The following is a 21,459-nucleotide window of genomic DNA, read 5'->3' as shown; positions in this document are numbered from 1 at the left end:
GTTTACTGTATACCTTGCACCTTCTTGTTGACGATGAAACACAGAAATTGCATCCGAAGTTAATACAAAAGGCACAATGCCGTCTTAAGTACAAGAGGACTGACATTCTAACTTTCTATGATTTGAACCTGTCCTGTGAGTCCAGTGTTAGATTCCGATGCTTCACTTAAGGTTTACTGTATCCCTTGGACCTTCTTATTGACGATGAAACACAGAAATTGTACCCGAATTTTATACAAAAGGCACAATACCGACTCAAGTACAAGAGGAGTGACACTCTAATTTTCTATGATTTGAACCTCTCCTATGAGTCCAGTTTTAGATTCCGATGCTTCACTACAGGTTTACTGTATTCCTTGGACCTTCTTATTGACGATGAAACACAGAAATTGCATCCGAATTTAATACAAATGCCACAATGCCGACTTAAGTACAAGAGGACTGACACTCTCACTTTCTATGATTTGAACCTCTCCTGTGAGTCCAGTTTTCGATTCCGATGCTTCACTTCAGGTTTACTGTATCCCTTGGACCTTCTTATTGACGATGAAACACAGAAATTGCACCCGAAATTAATACAAAAGGCACAATACAGACTCAAATACAAGAGGAGTGACACCCTAACTTTCTATGACTTGAATCTCTCCTGTGAGTCCAGTTTTAGATTCCGATGCTTCACTTCAGGTTTACCGTATCCCTTGGATTTTCTTATTGACGATGAAACAGAGCAATTGCATCCGAATTTAATACAAATGCCACAATGCCCACTTATGTACAAGAGGACTGACACTCTCACTTTCTATGATTTTATCCTTTCCTGTGAGTCCAGTTTTAGATTCCGATGCTTCACTTCAGGTTACTGTATCCCTAGGACCCTCTTATTGACGATGAATCACAGAAATTGCATCCGAATTTAATACAAATGCCACAATGCCGACTTAAGTACAAGAGGACTGACACTCTCACTTTCTATGACTTGAACCTCTCCTGTGAGTCCAGTTTTAGATTCCGATGCTTCACTTCATGTTTACTGTATCCCTTGGACCATCTTATTGACGATGAAACACAGAAATTTCTCCCGAATTTAATACGAAAGGGACAATACCGACTCAAGTACAAGAGTTCAGACACTATAACTCTCTATGTTTTGAACCTCTCCTGTGAGTCCAGTTTTAGATTCCGATGCTTCACTTCAGGTTTACTGTATCCCTTGGACCTTCTTACTGACGATGAAACACAGAAATTGCATCCGAATTTAATACAAACGCCACAATTCCGACCTAAGTACAAGAGGACTGACACTCTCACTTCCTATGATTTGAACCTTTCCTGGGAGTCCAGTTTTAGATTCCGATGCTTCACTTCAGGTTTACTGTATCCCTTGGACCTTCTTATTGACGATGAAACACAGAAACTGCGTCCGAATTTAATAAAAATGCCACAATGCCGACGTCAGCACAAGTGGACTGACACTCTCACTTTCTATTATTTGAACCTCTCCTTTGAGTCCAGTTTTAGATTTCGATGCTTCACTTCAGGTTTACTGTATACCTTGCACCTTCTTATTGACGATGAAACACACAAATTGCATCCGAATGTAATACAAAAGGCACAATGCCGACTCAAGTACCAGAGGACTGACATTCTAACTTTCTATGAATTGAACCTCTCCTGTGAGTCCAGTTTTAGATTCCGATGCTTCACTTCAGGTTTACTGTATCCCTTGGACCTTCTTATTGACGATGAAACACAGAAATTGCACCCGAATTCAATACGAAAGGCACAATACCGACTCAAATTCAAGAGGAGTGACACTCTAACTTTCTATGATTTGAACCGCTCCTGTGAGTCCAGTTATAGATTCCGATGCTTCACTTCAGATTTACTGTATCCCTTGGATTTTCTTATTGACGATGAAACACAGCAATTGCATCCGAATTTAATACAAATGGCACAATGCCGACTTAAGTACGAGAGGACTGACACTCTCACTTTCTATGATTTGAACTTCTCCTGTGAGTCCAGTTTTAGATTCCGATGCTTCACTTCAGGTTTACTGTATCCCTTGGACCGCCTTAATGACGATGAAACACTGAAATTGCACCCGAATTTAATACAAATGGCACAATGCCGACTTAAATACAAGAGGACTGACACTCTAACTTTCTATGATTTGGACCTCTCCTGCGAGTCCAGTTTTAGATTCCGGTGCTTCACTTCAGGTTTACTGTATCCTTTGTACCTTCTTATTGAGTATGAAACACAGAAACTGCATCGGAATTAAATTCAAAAGGCACAATGCCGACTTAAGTAAAAGAGGACAGACAATCTCACTTTCTGTGATTAGAACCTCTCCTGTGAGTCGAGTTTTAGATTCCGATGCTTCACTTCAGGTTTACTGTATCCCTTGGACCTTCTTATTGACGATGAAACACAGAAATTGCATCCGAATTTAATACAGATTCCACAATGCCGACTTAAGTACAAGAGGACTGACATTCTCACTTTCTATGATTTGAACCTTTCCTGTGAGTCCAGTTTTAGATTCCGATGCTTCACTTCAGGTTTACTGTATCCCTTGGACCTTCTTATTGACGATGAAACACAGAAATTGTACCCGAATTTAATACAAATGGCACAATGCCGACATAGGTACAAGAGGACTGACACTCTCACTTTCTATGATTTGAAACTCTCCTGAGAGTCCAGTTTTAGATTCAGATGTTTCTCTTCAGGTTTACTGTATCCCTTGGACTTTCTTATTGACGATGAAACACACAAATTGCGTCCGAATTTAATAAAAATGCCACAATGCCGACTTAAGCACGAGAGGACTGACACGCTCACTTTCTATTATTTGAACCCCTCCTGTGAGTCCCGTTTTAGATTTCGATGCTTCACTTCAGGTTTACTGTGTACCTTGCACCTTCTTATTGGCGATGAAACACAGAAATTGCATCCGAATTTAATACAAAAGGCACAATGCCGACTTAGGTACAAGAGGACTGACATTCTAACTTTCTATGATTTGAACCTCTCCTGTGAGTCCAGTTTTAGATTCCGATGCCTCACTTCAGGTTTACTGTATCCCTTGGACCTTCTTAATGACAATGGAACACAGAAATTGCACCCGAATTTAATACAAAAGGCACAATACCGACTCAAATACAAGAGGAGTGACACTCTAACTTTCTATGATTTAAACCTCACCTGTGAGTCCAGTTTAAGTTTCCAATGCTTCACTTCAGGGTTACTGTATCCCTTGGATTTTCTTATTGACGATGAAACACTGAAATTGCACCCGAATTTAATACAAATGGCACAATGCCGACTTAAGTACTAGAGAACTGACACTCTCACTTCCAATGATTTGGACCTCTCCTGCGAGTCCAGTTTTAGATTCCGATGCTTCACTCCATGTTTACTGTATCCCTTGGACCTTCTTATTGAGTATGAACCACAGAAATTGCATCGGAATTACATTCAAAACGCACAATGCCGACTTAAGTAAAAGAGGACTGACAATCTCACTTTCTATGATTTGAACCTCTCCTGTGAGTCCAGTTTTAGATTCCGATGCTTCACTTCAGGTTTACTGTATCCATTGGACCTTCATATTGACGATGAAACACAGGAATTGCATCGGAATTAAATTCAAAAGGCACAATGCCGACTTAAGTACAAGAGGACTGACACTCTAATTTTCTATGATTTGAACCTCTCCTGTGAGTCCAGTTTCAGATTCCGATGCTTCACTTCAGGTTTACTGTATACTTTGGACCTTCTTATTGTCAATGAAACACAGAAAGCGCATCGGAATTAAATTCAAAGGGCACAATGCCGATTTAAGTACAAGAGGACTGACACTCTAACTTCCTATGATTTGAACCTCTCCTCTGAGTCCGGTTTTAGATTCCGATGCTTCACTTCAGGTTTACTGTATCCCTTGGACCTTCTTATTGACGATGAAACACAGAAATTGCATCTGAATGTAATACAAAAGGCACAATACCGACTTAAGTACGAGTGGAGTGACACTCTAACTATCTATGATTTGAACCTTTCCTGTGAGTCCAGTTTTAGATTCCGATGCTTCACTTCAGGTTTACTGTATCCCTTGGACCTTCTTATTGACGATGAAACACAGAAATTGCACCCGAATTTAATAGAAATGGCACAATGCCGACTTAAGTACAAGAGGACTGACACTCTCACTTACTATGATTTGAAACTCTCCTGAGAGACCAGTTTTAGATTCCGATGTTTCACTTCTGGTTTACTGTATACCTTGGACCTTCCTATTGACGATGAAACACAGAAATTGCATCCGAATTTAATAAAAATGCCACAATTCCGACTTAAGCACAAGAGGACTGACACTCTCACATTCTATTATTTGAACCTCTCCTGTGAGTCCAGTTTTAGATTTCGATGCTTCACTTCAGGTTTACTGTATACCTTGCACCTTCTTATTGACGATGAAAAACAGAAATTGCATCCGAATTTAATGAAAATGCCACAATGCCGACTTAAGCACAAGAATACTGACACTCACACATTCTATTATTTGAACCTCTCCTGTGAGTCCAGTTTCAGATTTCGATGCTTCACTTCAGGTTTACTGTATACCTTGCACCTTGTTATTGACGATGAAACACAGAAATTGCATCCGAATTTAATACAAATGGCACAATGCCGACTTAAGTACAAGAGGACTGACTCTCTCACTTTCTATGATTTGAAACTCTCCTGAGAGTCCAGTTTTAGATTCCGATGTTTCACTTCAGGTTTACTGTATCCCTTGGACCTTCTTATTGACGATGAAACACAGAAATTGCATCCGAATTTAATACAAAAGGCACAATGCAGACTTAAGTACAAGAGGACTGACATTCTAACTTTCTATGATTTGAACCTCTCCTGTGAGTCCAGTTTTAGATTCCGATGCTTCACTTCAGGTTTACTGTATCCCTTGGACCTTCTTATTGACGATGAAACACAGAAATTGCACCCGAATTTAATACAAAAGGCACAATACCGACTCAAATAAAAGGAGTGACACTCTAACTTTCTATGATTTGAACCTCTCCTGTGAGTCCAGTTTCAGATTCCGATGCTTCACTTCAGGTTTACTGTATCCCTTGGATTTTCTTATTGACGATGAAACACAGAAATTGCATCCGAAATTAATACAAATGCCACAATGCCCACTTAAGTACAAGAGGAGTCACACTCTCACTTTCTATAATTTGAACCTCTCCGGTGAGCCCAGTATTAGATTCCGATGCTTCACTTCAGGTTTACTGTATACCTTGGAGTTTCTTATTGACGATGAAACACTGAAATTGCACCCGAATTTAATACAGATGGCACAATGCCGGCTTAAGTACAAGAGAACTGAGACTCTCACTTTCTATGATTTGGACCTCTCCTGCGAGTCCAGTTTTAAATTCCGATGCTTCACTTCAGGTTTACTGTATCCCTTGGACCTTCTTATTGAGTATGAAACACAGAAATTGCATCCGAATTAAATTCAAAAGGCACAATGCCGACTTAAGTAAAAGAGGACTGACAATCTCACTTTCTATGTTTTGAACCACTCCTGTGAGTCCAGTTTTAGATTCCGATGCTTCACTTCAGGTTTACTGTATCCCTTGGACCTTCTTATTGACGACGAAACACAGAAATTGCATCCGAATTTAACAAAAATGCCACAATGCCGACTTAAGCACAAGAGGACTGACACTCTCACTTTCTATTATATGAACCCCTCCTGTGAGTCCAGTTTTAGATTTCGATGCTTCACTTCAGGTTTACTGTATACCTTGCACCTTCTTATTGACGGTGAAACACAGAAATTGCATCCGAATATAATACAAAAGACACAATGCCAACTTAAGTACAAGAGGACTGACACTCTAACTTTCTATGAATTGAAGCTCTCCTGTGAGTCCAGTTTTAGTATCCGATGCTTCACTTCAGGTTTACTGTATCCCTTGGTCCTTCTTATTGACGATGAAACACTGAAATTGCACCCAAACTTAATACAAATGGCACAATGCCGACTTAAGTACAAGAGAACTGAGACTCTCACTTTCTATGATTTGGACCTCTCCTGCGAGTCCAGTTTTAAATTCCGATGCTTCACGTCAGGTTTACTGTATCCCTTGGACCTTCGTATTGAGTATGATACACAGAAATTGCATCTTAATTAAATTCAAAAGGCACAATGCCTACTTAAGTAAAAGAGGACTCACAATCTCACTTTATATGATTTGAACCTCTCCTGTGAGTCCAGTTTTAGATTCCGATGCTTCACTTCAGGTTTACTGCATCCCTTGGACCTTCTTATTGACGATGAAACACAGGAATTGCATCGGAATTAAATTCAAAAGGCACAATGCCGACTTAAGTACAAGAGGACTGACACTCTAACTTTCTATGAATTGAAGCTCTCCTGTGAGTCCAGTTTTAGTATCCGATGCTTCACTTCAGGTTTACTGTATAGGATGGACCTTCTTATTGACGATGAAATACAGAAATTGCATCCGAATTTAATACAAAAGGCACAATGGCGATTTAAGTACAAGAGGACTGACACTCTCACTTTCTATGATTTGAACCTCTCCTGTGAGTCCAGTTTCAGATTCCGATGCTTCACTTCAGGTTTACTGTATACCTTGCACCTTCTTATTGTCGATGAAACACAGAAAGTGCATCGGAATTAAATTCAAAATGCACAATGCCGATTTAAGTACAAGAGGACTGACACTCTAACTTTCTATGATTTGAACCTCGCCTCTGAGTCCAGTTTTAGATTCCGATGCTTCACTTCAGGTTTACTGTATCCCTTGGATCTTCTTATTGACGATGAAACACAGAAATTGCATACGAATGTAATACAAAAGGCACAATACCGACTTAAGTACAAGAGGAGTGACACTCTAACTCTCTATGATTTGAACCTCTCTTGTTAGTCCAGATTTTGATTCTGACGCTTCAATTCAGGTTTACTGTATCCCTTGGACCTTCTTATTGACGATGAAACACAGAAATTGCATCCGAATTTAATACAAATGCCACAATGCCGACTTACGTACATGAGGACTGACACTCTCACTTTCTATGATTTGATCCTTTCCTGTGAGTCCAGTTTTAGATTCCAATGCTTCACTTCAGGTTTACTGTATCCCTTGGACCTTCTTATTGACGATGAAACACAGAAATTGCATCCGAATTTAATAAAAATGCCACAATGCCGACTTAAGCACAAGAGGACTGACACTCTCCCTTTATATTATTTGAACCTCTCCTGTGAGTCCAGTTTTAGATTTCGATGCTTCACTTCAGGTTTACTGTATACCTTGCACCTTGTTATTGACGATGAAACACAGAAATTGCATCCGAATTTAATACAAATGGCACAATGCCGACTTAAGTACAAGAGGACTGACACTCTCACTTTCAATGATTTGAAACTCTCCTGAGAGTCCAGTTTTAGATTCCGATGTTTCACTTCATATTTACTGTATCCCTTGGACATTCTTATTGACGATGAAACACAGAAATTGCATCCGTATTTAATAAAAATGCCACAATGCCGACTTAAGCACAAGAGGACTGACACTCTCACTTTCTATTATTTGAACCTCTCCTGTGAGTCCAGTTTTAGATTTCGATGCTTCACTTCAGGTTTACTGTATACCTTGCACCTTCTTATTGACGATGAAACACAGAAATTGCATCCGAATTTAATACAAAAGGCACAATGCAGACTGAAGTACAAGAGGACTGACATTCTAACTTTCTATGATTTGAACCTCTCCTGTGAGTCCAGTTTTAGATTCCGATGCTTCACTTCAGGTTTACTGTATCACTTGGACCTTCTTTTTGACGATGAAACACAGAAATTGCAAACAAATTTAATACAAAAGGCACAATACCGACTCAAATACAAAAGGAGAGACACTCTAACTTTCTATGATTTGAACCTCTCCTGTGAGTCCAGTTTTAGATTCCGATGTTTCACTTCAGGTTTACTGTATCCCTTGGATTTTCTTATTGACGATGAAACACAGCAATTGCATCCGAATTTAATACAAATGCCACAATGCCCACTTAAGTACACGAGGACTCACACTCTCACTTTCTATAATTTGAACCTCTCCGGTGAGTCCAGTATTAGATTCCGATGCTTCACTTCAGGTTTACTGTAAACCTTGGAGTTTCTTATTGACGATGAAACACTGAAATTGCACCCGAATTTAATACAGATGGCACAATGCCGACTTAAGTACAAGAGGACTGACACTCTCACTATCTATGATTTGAACCTCTCCTGCGAGTCCAGTTTTAGATTTCGATGCTTCACTTCAGGTTTACTGTATCCCTTGGACCTTCTTATTGAGTATGAAACACAGAAATTGCATCCGATTTAAATTCAAAAGGCACAATGCAGACTTAAGTAAAAGAGGACTGACAATCTCACTTTCTATGATTTCAACCACTCCTATGAGTACAGTTTTAGATTCCGATGCTTCACATCAGGTTTACTGTATGCCTTGGACCTTCTTATTGACGATGAAACACAGAAATTGCATCCGAATTTAATACAAATGCCACAATGCCGACTTAAGTACAAGAGGACTTACACTCTCACTTTCTATGATTTGAACCTTTCCTGTGAGCCCAGTTTTAGATTCCGATGCTTCACTTCAGGTTTACTGTATCCCTTGGACCTTCTTATTGACGATGAAACACAGAAATTGCACCCGAATTTAATACAAATGGCGCAATGCCGACTTAAGTACAAGAGGACTGACACTCTTACTTTCTATGATTTGAAACTCTCCTGAGAGTCCAGTTTTAGATTCCGATGTTTCTCTTCAGGTTTACTGTATCCGTTGCACCTTCTTATTGACGACGAAACACAGAAATTGCATCCGAATTTAATAAAAATGCCACAATGCCGACTTAAGCACAAGAGGACTGACACTCTCACTTTCTATTATATGAACCCCTCCTGTGAGTCCAATTTTAGATTTCGATGCTTCACTTCAGGTTTACAGTATACCTTGCACCTTCTTATTGACGATGAAACACAGAAATTGCACCCGAATTTAATACAAAACGCACAATACCGACTCAAATACAAGAGGAGTGACACACTAACTTTCTATGATTTGAACCTCTCTTGTGAGTCCAGTTTTAGATTCCGATGCTTCACTTCAGGTTTACTGTATACCTTGGATTTTCTTATTGACGATGAAACACAGCAATTGCATCCGAATTTAATACAAATGCCACAATGCCCACTTAAGTACAAGAGGACTGACAGTCTCTTTTTCTATGATTTTAACCTTTCCTGTGAGTCCAGTTTTAGATTCCGATGCTTCACTTCAGGTTTACTGTATCCCTTGGACCTTCTTATTGACGATGAAACACTGAAATTGCACCCGAATTTAATACAAATGGCACAATGGCGAATTAAGTACAAGAGAACTGACACTCTCACTTTCTATGATTTGGAACTCTCCTGCGAGTCCAGTTTTAGATTCCGATGCTTCACGTCAGGTTTACTGTATCCCTTGGACCATCGTATTGAGTATGATACACAGAAATTGCATCGGAATTAAATTCAAAAGGCACAATGCCGACTTAAGTACAAGAGGACTGACACTCTAACTTTCTATGAATTGAACCTCTCCTGTGAGTCCAGTTTTAGTATTAGATGCTTCACTTCAGGTTTACTGTATAGCATGGACCTTCTTATTGACGATGAAACACAGAGTTTGCATCCGAATTTCATACAACAGGCACAATGCCGACTTAAGTACAAGAGGACTGACACTCTAACTTTCTATGATTTGAATCTCTCCTGTGAGTCCAGTTTTAGATTCCGATTGTTCACTTCAGGTTTACTGTATCACTTGGACCTTCTTATTGACGATGAAATACAGAAATTGCATCCGAATTTAATACAAAAGGCACAATGGCGACTTAAGTACAAGAGGACTGACACTCTCACTTTCTATGATTTGAACCTCTCCTGTGAGTCCAGTTTCAGATTCCGATGCTTCACTTCAGGTTTACTGTATACCTTGCACCTTCTTATTGTCGATGAAACACAGAAAGTGCATCGGAATTAAATTCAAAGGGCACAATGCCGATTCAAGTACAAGAGGACTGACACTCTAACTTTCTATGATTTGAACCTCGCCTCTGAGTCCAGTTTTAGATTCCGATGCTTCACTTCAGGTTTGCTGTATCCCTTGGATCTTCTTATTGACGACGAAACACAGAAATTGCATCCGAATGTAATACAAAAGGCACAATACCGACTTAAGTACAAGAGGAGTGACACTCTAACTCTCTATGATTTGAACCTCTCTTGTTAGTCCAGATTTTGATTCTGATGCTTCACTTCAGGTTTACTGTATCCCTTGGACCTTCTTATTGACGATGAATCACAGAAATTGCATCCCAATCTAATACAAATGCCACAATGCCGACTTACGTACAAGAGGACTGACACTCTCACTTTCTATGATTTGAACCTCTCATGCGAGTCCAGTTTTAAATTCCGATGCTTCACTTCAGGTTTACTGTATCCCTTGGACCTTCTTATTCACGATGAAACACAGAAATTGCATCCGAATTTAATACAAATGCCACAATGCCGACTTACGTACATGAGGACTGACACTCTCACTTTCTATGATTTAATCCTTTCCTGTGAGTCCAGTTTTAGATTCCAATGCTTCACTTCAGGTTTACTGTATCCCTTGGACCTTCATATTGACGATGAGACACAGAAATTGCATCCGAATTTAATAAAAATGTCACAATGCCGACTTAAGCACTAGAGGACTCACACTTTCACTTTCTATTATTTGAACCTCTCCTGTGAGCCCAGTTTTAGATTTCGATGCTTCACTTCAGGTTTACTGTATACCTTGCACCTTGTTATTGACGATGAAACACAGAAATTGCATCCGAATTTAATACAAACGGCACAATGCCGACTTAAGTACAAGAGGACTGACACTCTCACTTTCAATGATTTGAAACTCTCCTGAGAGTCCAGTTTTAGATTCCGATGTTTCACTTCAGGTTTACTGTATCCCTTGGACCTTCTTATTGACGATGAAACACAGAAATTGCATCCGAATTTAATAAAAATGCCACAATGCCGACTTAAGCACAAGAGGACTGACACTCTCACTTTCTATTATTTGAACCTCTCCTGTGAGTCCAGTTTTAGATTTCGATGCTTCACTTCAGGTTTACTGTATACCTTGCACCTTCTTATTGACGATGAAACACAGAAATTGCATCCGAATTTAATACAAAAGGCACAATGCAGACTTAAGTACAAGAGGACTGACATTCTAACTTTCTATGATTTGAACCTCTCCTGTGAGTCCAGTTTTAGATTCCGATGCTTCACTTCAGGTTTACTGTATCCCTTGGACCTTCTTATTGACGATGAAACACAGAAATTGCACCCAAATTTAATACAAAAGGCACAATAACGGCTCAAATACAAAAGGAGTGACACACTAACTTTCTATGATTTGAACCTCTCCTGTGAGTCCAGTTTTAGATTCCGATGCTTCACTTCAGGTTTACTGTATCCCTTGGATTTTCTTATTGACGATGAAACACAGCAATTGCATCCGAATTTAATACAAATGCCACAATGCCCACTTAAGTACAAGAGGACTGACACTCTCACTTTCTATAATTTGAACCTCTCCGGTGAGTCCAGTATTAGATTCCGATGCTTCACGTCAGGTTTACTGTATACCTTGGAGTTTCTTATTGACGATGAAACACTGAAATTGCACCCGAATTTAATACAGGTGGCACAATGCCGACTTAAGTACATGAGGACTGACACTCTCACTTTCTATGATTTGAACCTCTCCTGCGAGTCCAGTTTTAGATTTCGATGCTTCACTTCAGGTTTACTGTATCCCTTGGCCCTTCTTATTGAGTATGAAACACAGAAATTGCATCCGAATTAAATTCAAAAGGCACAATGCCGACTTAAGTAAAAGAGGACTGACAATCTCACTTTCTATGATTTGAACCACTCCTGTGAGTCCAGTTTTAGATTCCGATGCTTCACTTGAGGTTTACTGTATGCCTTGGACCTTCTTATTGACGATGAAACACAGAAATTGCATCCGAATTTAATACAAATGCCACAATGCCGACTTAAGTACAAGAGGACTTACACTCTCACTTTCTATGATTTGAACCTTTCCTGTGTGTCCAGTTTTAGATTCCGATGCTTCACTTCAGGTTTACTGTATCCCTTGGACCTTCTTATTGACGATGAAACACAGAAATTGCACCCGAATTTAATACAAATGGCGCAATGCCGACTTAAGTACAAGAGGACTGACACTCTCACTTTCTATGATTTGAAACTCTCCTGAGAGTCCAGTTTTAGATTCCGATGTTTCTCTTCAGGTTTACTGTATCCGTTGCACCTTCTTATTGACGACGAAACACAGAAATTGCATCCGAATTTAATAAAAATGCCACAATGCCGACTTAAGCACAAGAGGACTGACACTCTCACTTTCTATTATATGAACCCCTCCTGTGAGCCCAGTTTTAGATTTCGATGCTTCACTTCAGGTTTACTGTATACCTTGCACCTTCTTATTGACGATGAAACACAGAAATTGCACCCGAATTTAATACAAAAGGCACAATACCGACTCAAATACAAGAGGAGTGACACACTAACTTTCTATGATTTGAACCTCTCCTGTGAGTCCAGTTTTAGATTCCGATGCTTCACTTCAGGTTTACTGTATCCCTTGGACCTTCTTATTGACGATGAAACACTGAAATTGCACCCGAATTTAATACAAATGGCAAAATGGCGATTTAAGTACAAGAGAACTGACACTCTCACTTTCTATGATTTGGACCTCTCCTGCGAGTCCAGTTATAGATTCCGATGCTTCACGTCAGGTTTACTGCATCCCTTGGACCTTCGTATTGAGTATGATACACAGAAATTGCATCGGAATTAAATTCAAAAGGCACAATGCCGACTTAAGTAAAAGAGGACTGACATTCTCACTTTCTATGATTTGAACCTCTCCTGTGAGTCCAGTTTTAGATTCCGATGCTTCACTTCAGGTTTACTGTATCCCTTGGACCTTCTTATTGACGATGAAACACAGGAATTGCATCGGAATTAAATTCAAAAGGCACAATGCCGACTTAAGTACAAGAGGACTGACACTCTAACTTTCTATGAATTGAACCTCTCCTGTGAGTCCAGTTTTAGTATTAGATGCTTCACTTCAGGATTACTGTATAGCATGGACCTTCTTATTGACGATGAAACACAGAGTTTGCATCCGAATTTCATACAACAGGCACAATGCCGACTTAAGTACAAGAGGACTGACACTCTAACTTTCTATGATTTGAATCTCTCCTGTGAGTCCAGTTTTAGATTCCGATTGTTCACTTCAGGTTTACTGTATCACTTGGACCTTCTTATTGACGATGAAATACAGAAATTGCATCCGAATTTAATACAAAAGGCACAATGGCGACTTAAGTACAAGAGGACTGACACTCTCACTTTCTATGATTTGAACCTCTCCTGTGAGTCCAGTTTCAGATTCCGATGCTTCACTTCAGGTTTACTGTATACCTTGCACCTTCTTATTGTCGATGAAACACAGAAAGTGCATCGGAATTAAATTCAAAGGGCACAATGCCGATTTAAGTACAAGAGGACTGACACTCTAACTTTCTATGATTTGAACCTCGCCTCTGAGTCCAGTTTTAGATTCCGATGCTTCACTTCAGGTTTACTGTATCCCTTGGATCTTCTTATTGACGACGAAACACAGAAATTGCATCCGAATGTAATACAAAAGGCACAATACTGACTTAAGTACAAGAGGAGTGACAATCTAACTCTCTATGATTTGAACTTCTCTTGTTAGTCCAGATTTTGATTCTGATGCTTCACTTCAGGTTTACTGTATCCCTTGGACCCTCTTATTGACGATGAAACACAGAAATTGCATCCGAATTTAATACAAACGCCACAATGCCGACTTACGTACAAGAGGACTGACACTCTCACTTTCTATGATTTGAACCTCTCATGCGAGTCCAGTTTTAAATTCCGATGCTTCACTTTAGGTTTACTGTATACCTCGGACATTCTTATTGAGGATGAAACACAGAAATTGCATCCGAATTTAATACAAAAGGCACAATGCCGACTTAAGTACAAGGGGGCTGACACTCTAACATTCTATGATTTTAAACTCACCTGTGAGTCCAGTTTAAGATTCCGATGCTTCACTTCAGGTTTACTGTATAGGATGGACCTTCTTATTGACGATGAAACACAGAGTTTGCATCCGAATTTCATACAACAGGCACAATGCCGACTTAAGTACAAGAGGACCGACACTCTAACTTTCTATGATTTGAATCTCTCCTGTGAGTCCAGTTTTAGATTCCGGTTGTTCACTTCAGGTTGACTGTATCACTTGGACCTTCTTATTGACGATGAAATACAGAAATTGCATCCGAATTTAATACAAAAGGCACAATGGCGACTTAAGTACAAGAGGACTGACACTCTCACTTTCTATGATTTGAACCTCTCCTGTGAGTCCAGTTTCAGATTCCGATGCTTCACTTCAGGTTTACTGTATACCTTGCACCTTCTTATTGTCGATGAAACACAGAAAGTACATCGGAATTACATTCAAAAGGCACAATGCCGATTTAAGTACAAGAGGACTGACACTCTAACTTTCTGTCATTTGAACCTCGCCTCTGAGTCCAGTTTTAGATTCCGATGCTTCACTTCAGGTTTACTGTATCCCTTGGATCTTCTTATTGACGATGAAACACAGAAATTGCATCCGAATGCAATACAAAAGGCACAATACCGACTTAAGTACAAGAGGAGTGACACTCTAACTCTCTATGATTTGAACCTCTCTTGTTAGTCCAGATTTTGATTCTGATGCTTCACTTCAGGTTTACTGTATCCTTTGGACCTTCTTATTGACGATGAAACACAGAAATTGCACCCGAATTTAATACAAATGCCACAATGCCGACTTACGTACATGAGGACTGACACTCTCACTTTCTATGATTTGAAACTCTCCTGAGAGTCCAGTTTTAGATTCCGATGTTTCACTCCAGGTTTACTGTATCCCTTGGACCTTCTTATTGACGATGAAACAAAGAAATTGAATCCGAATTTAATAAAAATGCCACAATGCCGACTTAAGCACAAGAGGACTGACATTCTAACTTTCTATGATTTGAACCTCTTCTGTGAGTCCAGTTTTAGATTCCGATGCTTCACTTCAGGTTTACTGTATCCCTTGGACCTTCTTATTGACGATGAAACACTGAAATTGCACCCGAATTTAATACAAATGGCACAATGGCGATTTAAGTACAAGAGAACTGACACTCTCACTTTCTATGATTTGGACCTCTCCTGCGAGTCCAGTTATAGATTCCGATGCTTCACGTCAGGTTTACTGCATCCCTTGGACCTTCGTATTGAGTATGATACACAATAATTGCATCGGAATTAAATTCAAAAGGCACAATGCCGACTTAAGTAAAAGAGGACTGACATTCTCACTTTCTATGATTTGAACCTCTCCTGTGAGTCCAGTTTTAGATTCCGATGCTTCACTTCAGGTTTACTGTATCCCTTGGACCTTCTTATTGACGATGAAACACAGGAATTGCATCGGAATTAAATTCAAAAGGCACAATGCCGACTTAAGTACAAGAGGACTGACACTCTAACTTTCTATGAATTGAACCTCTCCTGTGAGTCCAGTTTTAGTATTAGATGCTTCACTTCAGGATTACTGTATAGCATGGACCTTCTTATTGACGATGAAACACAGAGTTTGCATCCGAATTTCATACAACAGGCACAATGCCGACTTAAGTACAAGAGGACTGACACTCTAACTTTCTATGATTTGAATCTCTCCTGTGAGTCCAGTTTTAGATTCCGATTGTTCACTTCAGGTTTAATGTATCACTTGGACCTTCTTATTGACGATGAAATACAGAAATTGCATCCGAATTTAATACAAAAGGCACAATGGCGACTTAAGTACAAGAGGACTGACACTCTCACTTTCTATGATTTAAACCTCTCCTGTGAGTCCAGTTTCAGATTCCGATGCTTCACTTCAGGTTTACAGTATACCTTGCACCTTCTTATTGTCGATGAAACACAGAAAGTGCATCGGAATTAAATTCAAAGGGCACAATGCCGATTGAAGTACAAGAGGACTGACACTCTAACTTTCTATGAATTGAACCTCGCCTCTGGGTCCAGTTTTAGATTCCGATGCTTCACTTCAGGTTTACTGTATCCCTTGGATCTTCTTATTGACGACGAAACACAGAAATTGCATCCGAATGTAATACAAAAGGCACAATACCGACTTAAGTACAAGAGGAGTGACACTCTAACTCTCTATGATTTGAACTTCTCTTGTTAGTCCAGATTTTGATTCTGATGCTTCACTTCAGGTTTACTGTATCCCTTGGACCCTCTTATTGACGATGAAACACAGAAATTGCATCCAAATTTAATACAAACGCCACAATGCCGACTTACGTACAAGAGGACTGACACTCTCACTTTCTATGATTTGAACCTCTCATGCGAGTCCAGTTTTAAATTCCGATGCTTCACTTTAGGTTTACTGTATACCTCGGACATTCTTATTGACGATGAAACACAGAAATTGCATCCGAATTTAATACAAAAGGCACAATGCCGACTTAAGTACAAGGGGGCTGACACTCTAACATTCTATGATTTTAAACCCACCTGTGAGTCCAGTTTAAGATTCCGATGCTTCACTTCAGGTTTACTGTATAGGATGGACCTTCTTATTGACGATGAAACACAGAGTTTGCATCCGAATTTCATACAACAGGCACAATGCCGACTTAAGTACAAGAGGACCGACACTCTAACTTTCTATGATTTGAATCTCTCCTGTGAGTCCAGTTTTAGATTCCGATTGTTCACTTCAGGTTGACTGTATCACTTGGACCTTCTTATTGACGATGAAATACAGAAATTGCATCCGAATTTAATACAAAAGGCACAATGGCGACTTAAGTACAAGAGGACTGACACTCTCACTTTCTATGATTTGAACCTCTCCTGTGAGTCCAGTTTCAGATTCCGATGCTTCACTTCAGGTTTACTGTATACCTTGCACCTTCTTATTGTCGATGAAACACAGAAAGTACATCGGAATTAAATTAAAAGGCCACAATGCCGATTTAAGTACAAGAGGACTGACACTCTAACTTTCTGTGATTTGAACCTCGCCTCTGAGTCCAGTTTTAGATTCCGATGCTTCACTTCAGGTTTACTGTATCCCTTGGATCTTCTTATTGACGATGAAACACAGAAATTGCATCCGAATGTAATACAAAAGGCACAATACCGACTTAAGTACAAGAGGAGTGACAATCTAACTCTCTATGATTTGAACCTCTCTTGTTAGTCCAGATTTTGATTCTGATGCTTCACTTCAGGTTTGCTGTATCCCTTGGACCTTCTTATTGAAGATGAAACACAGAAATTGCATCCGAATTTAATACAAATGCCACAATGCCGACTTACGTACATGAGGACTGACACTCTCACTTTCTATGATTTGAAACTCTCCTGAGAGTCCAGTTTTAGATTCCGATGTTTCACTCCAGGTTTACTGTATCCCTTGGACCTTCTTATTGACGATGAAACACAGAAATTGCATCCGAATTTAATAAAAATGCCACAATGCCGACTTAAGCACAAGAGGACTGACACTCTCACTTTCTATTATCTGAACCTCTCCTGTGAGTCCAGTTTTAGATTTCGAAGCTTCACTTCAGGTTTACTGTATACCTTGAACCTTCTTATTGACGATGAAACACAGAAATTGCATCCGAATTTAATACAAAAGGCACAATGCAGACTTAAGTACAAGAGGACTGACATTCTAACTTTCTATGATTTGAACCTCTCCTGTGAGTCCAGTTTTAGATTCCGATGCTTCACTTCAGGTTTACTGTATCCCTTGGACCTTCTTATTGACGATGAAACACAGAAATTGCACCCAAATTTAATACAAAAGGCACAATACCGACTCAAATACAAAAGGAGTGACACTCTAACTTTCTATGATTTGAACCTCTCCTATGAGTCCAGTTTTAGATTCCGATGCTTCACTTCAGGTTTACTGTATCCCTTGGATTTTCTTATTGACGATGAAACACAGCAATTGCATCCGAATTTAATACAAATGCCACAATGCCCACTTAAGTACAAGAGGACTGACACTCTCACTTTCTATAATTTGAACCTCTCCGGTGAGTCCAGTATTAGATTCCGATGCTTCACTTCAGGTTTACTGTATACCTTGGAGTTTCTTATTGACGATGAAACACTGAAATTGCACCCGAATTTAATACAGATGGCACAATGCCGACTTAAGTACAAGAGGACTGACTCTCTCACTTTCTATGATTTGAACCTCTCCTGCGAGTCCAGTTTTAGATTTCGATGCTTCACTTCAGGTTTACTGTATCCCTTCGACCTTCTTATTGAGTATGAAACACAGAAATTGCATCCGAATTAAATTCAAAAGGCACAATGCCGACTTAAGTAAAAGAGGACTGACAATCTCACTTTCTATGATTTGAACCACTCCTGTGAGTCCAGTTTTAGATTCCGATGCTTCACTTCAGGTTTACTGTATGCCTTGGACCTTCTTATTGACGATGAAACACAGAAATTGCATCCGAATTTAATAAAAATGCCACAATGCCGATTTAAGCACAAGAGGACTGACACTCTCACTTTCTAATATATGAACCCCTCCTGTGAGTCCAGTTTTAGATTTCGATGCTTCGCTTCAGGTTTACTGTATACCTTGCACCTTCTTATTGACGATGAAACACAGAAATTGCACCCGAATATAATACAAAAGGCACAATACCGACTCAAATACAAGAGGAGTGACACACTAACTTTCTATGATTTGAACCTCTCCTGTGAGTCCAGTTTTAGATTCCGATGCTTCACTTCAGGTTTACTGTATCCCTTGGACCTTCTTATTGACGATGAAACACTGAAATTGCACCTGAATTTAATACAAATGGCACAATGGCGACTGAAGTACAAGAGAACTGACACTCTCACTTTCTATGATTTGGACCTCTCCTGCGAGTCCAGTTTTAGATTCCGATGCTTCACGTCAGGTTTACTGTATCCCTTGGACCTTCGTATTGAGTATGATACACAGAAATTGCATCGGAATTAAATTCAAAAGGCACAATGCCGACTTAAGTAAAAGAGGACTGACATTCTCACTTTCTGTGATTTGAACCTCCCTGTGAGTCCAGTTTTAGATTCCGATGCTTCACTTCAGGTTTACTGTATCCCTTGGACCTTCATATTGACCTTGAAACACAGGAATTGCATCGGAATTAAATTCAAAAGGCACAATGCCGACTTAAGTACAAGAGGACTGACACTCTAACTTTCTATGAATTGAACCTCTCCTGTGAGTCCAGTTTTAGTATTAGATGCTTCACTTCAGGTTTACTGTATAGCATGGACCTTCTTATTGACGATGAAACACAGAGTTTGCATCCGAATTTCATACAACAGGCACAATGACGACTTAAGAACAAGAGGACTGACACTCTAACTTTCTATGATTTGAATCTCTCCTGTGAGTAGAGTTTTAGATTCCGGTTGTTCACTTCAGGTTGACTGTATCACTTGGACCTTCTTATTGACGATGAAATACAGAAATTGCATCCGAATTTAATACAAAAGGCACAATGGCGACATAAGTACAACAGGACTGACACTCTCACTCTCTATGATTTGAACCTCTCCTGTGAGTCCAGTTTCAGATTCCGATGCTTCACTTCAGGTTTACTGTATACCTTGCACCTTCTTATTGACGATGAAACACAGAAATTGCATCCGAATGTAATACAAAAGGCACAATACCGACTTAAGTACAAGAGGAGTGACACTCTAACTCTCTATGATTTGAACCTCTCTTGTTAGTCCAGATTTTGATTCTGATGCTTCACTTCAGGTTTACTGTATCCCTTGGACCTTCTTATTGACGATGAAACACAGAAATTGCATCCGAATTTAATACAAATGCCACAATGCCGACTTACGTACAAGAGGACTGACACTCTCACTTTCTATGAAATGAACCTCTCCTGTGAGTCCAGTTTCAGATTCCGATGCTTCACTTCAGGTTTACTGTATCCCTTGGACCTTCTTATTGACGATGAAACACAGAGTTTGCATCCGAATTTAATACAACAGGCACAATGCCGACTTAAGTACAAGGGGGCTGACATTCTAACATTCTATGATTTAAAACTCACCTGTGAGTCCAGTTTAAGTATCCGATGCTTCACCACAGGCTTACTGTACAACTTGGACCTTCTTATTGACGATGAAACACAGAGTTTGCGTCCGAAATTAATACAAAAGGCACAATGCCGACTTAAGTACAAGAGCACTGACACTCTAACTTTCCATGATTTCAACCTCTCATGTGAGTCCAGTTTTAGATTCCGATGCCTCACTTCACGTTTACTGTATACCTTGGACCTTCTTATTGACGATGAAATACTTAAAATGCACCCGAATTTAATACAAATGGCACAATGCCAACTTAAGTACAAGAGGACTGACACTCTCACTTTCTATGAATTGAACCTCTCCTGTGAGTCCAGTTTTAGTATCCGATGCTTCACTTCAGGTTTACTGTATCCCCTGGACCTTCTTATTGACGATGAAACACAGAGTTTGCATCCGAATTTAATACAACAGGCACAATGCCGACTTAAGTACAAGAAGACTGACACTCTAAGTTTCTGTGATTTGAATTTCTCCTGTGAGTCCAGTTTTAGATTTCGATGCTTCACTTCAGGTTTACTGTATCACTTGGACCATCTTATTAACGATGAAATACAGAAATTGCATCCGAATTTAATACAAAAGCACAATGGCGATTTAAGTACAAGAGGTCTGTCACTCTCACTTTCTATGATTTGAACCTCTCCTGTGAGTCCAGTTTCAGATTCCGATGCTTCACTTCAGGTTTACTGTATACCTTGCACCTTCTTATTGCCGATGAAAGACAGAAAGTGCATCGGAATTAAATTCAAAGGGCACAATGCCGATTTATGTACAAGAGGACTGACACTCTAACTTTCTTTGATTTGAACCTCTCTTGTTAGTCCAGTTTTAGATTCTGATGCTTCACTTCAGGTTTACTGTATCCCTTGGACCTTCTTATTGACGATGAAACACCGAAATTGCATCCGAATTTAATACAAATGCCACAATGCCGACTTACG

Source organism: Schistocerca americana, chromosome 5 (genome assembly GCF_021461395.2).
Source record: "Schistocerca americana isolate TAMUIC-IGC-003095 chromosome 5, iqSchAmer2.1, whole genome shotgun sequence".
NCBI lineage: Eukaryota > Metazoa > Arthropoda > Insecta > Orthoptera > Acrididae > Schistocerca > Schistocerca americana.
This window is presented reverse-complemented; position numbering follows the sequence as displayed.